This window comes from Mastomys coucha, unplaced genomic scaffold (genome assembly GCF_008632895.1).
Source record: "Mastomys coucha isolate ucsf_1 unplaced genomic scaffold, UCSF_Mcou_1 pScaffold22, whole genome shotgun sequence".
Lineage (NCBI taxonomy): Eukaryota > Metazoa > Chordata > Mammalia > Rodentia > Muridae > Mastomys > Mastomys coucha.
In genome coordinates this window covers 233,568,373-233,569,527 of record NW_022196905.1, presented here as the reverse complement: position 1 = coordinate 233,569,527, position 1,155 = coordinate 233,568,373, and the positions used below count along the sequence as shown (strand labels likewise).

The window sequence follows — 1,155 nt, the reverse complement described above, 5'->3', positions numbered from 1 at the left end:
CATCCAGCCATCTCTCACGGTCTCCTGGATCCAGCCCTGTTAGAAAAGGTGACTGCAGAGGCCTGGGGAAGTGCCAATCAATCATGGTTTGGTGAGCAACCGCCAGGGAGATTAGAGGGAGCTCTCCTGGAGAGCAGCCAACCTGTGTTTCACAGAATTCAGAATTTTAGCAGGGAGAGAGAGAGAGAGCAAGAGAGAGAGGAAAGAAAAAAGAAAAAAGGACCAGCAAGATGGGTAAAGAAGACTCATCAGTGGGTAGAAGCACTTGCCACCAAGTCTTACAACCAGAGTTCGAATCCCTGTGACCAGAATGGTGGAGTTAAAAGAGTGACTCTCAGAGGTTGTTCTCTGCCCTCCACACATGTAACGTGGCATACAAGTGTACATACATAAACATTGTTGTTGGTTTTGTTTTTTTAAAGAATCCAAGCCAGGTGCGGTGGCTCAGGCCTAGAATCCCAGGAGGCAGAGGCAGGAGGATTGTATAAGTTTGAGGCCAGCCTGGGCTAAGGAGTAAGATTCGCTCAAGTAAATAACAGAAAGGATGAAGGCAAATCTTCTGCAGCCGGAGAAGCAACCTCTTAAGACAGAATGTGGCCTCTGAGATAATTTGGTTTGGTTTGGGCTTTCTGTGACAGAATCTCATATAGGCCAGACTGACCTTAACCTTGGATTTCTGAATCTCCTGCTTCTACCTCCCAACCTGGATAGCAGGTAATATTTGGTCACACCTGACTTGCTTTTTTTTTTTAATATGGAACACTTCACCAATTTGTGTGTCATCCTTGCGCAGGGGCCATGCTAATCTTCTCTGTACTGTTCTAATTTTAGTATATGTGCTGCCGAAGCGAGCACTTTTTTTTTAAAGATTTATTTATTTATTTTATGTATATGAGTACACTGTCGCTGTATAGATGGTTGTGAGCCACCATGTGGTTGCTGGGATTTGAACTCAGGACCTCCAGAAGAGCAGTCAGTGCTCTTAACCGCTGAGCCATCCCACCCTAACTTGCTTTTTCATGTTTAGAAAAGCATGTTTGCTCATGGACAAACTCTTACTCCTTAGGCCCAAAACACTGAAGGTCAAACTCAGTTTCACTACGAAGCAACAGTGAGGTTATTAAGGTCATTCCACAGACAGGAGGTTATTTAGTT

The 1,155-nt window shown here is 44.6% G+C and overlaps 1 non-coding gene across 1 annotated transcript; it reads right to left on the bottom strand.

Annotated features, from left to right (window-relative positions):
- Positions 1–748: 748 nt before the first annotated feature.
- LOC116071593 lies at positions 749–855 on the bottom strand. Its single transcript, XR_004111005.1, has one exon. It is a non-coding gene; the product is annotated as a U6 spliceosomal RNA (small nuclear RNA).
- Positions 856–1,155: the final 300 nt, after the last annotated feature.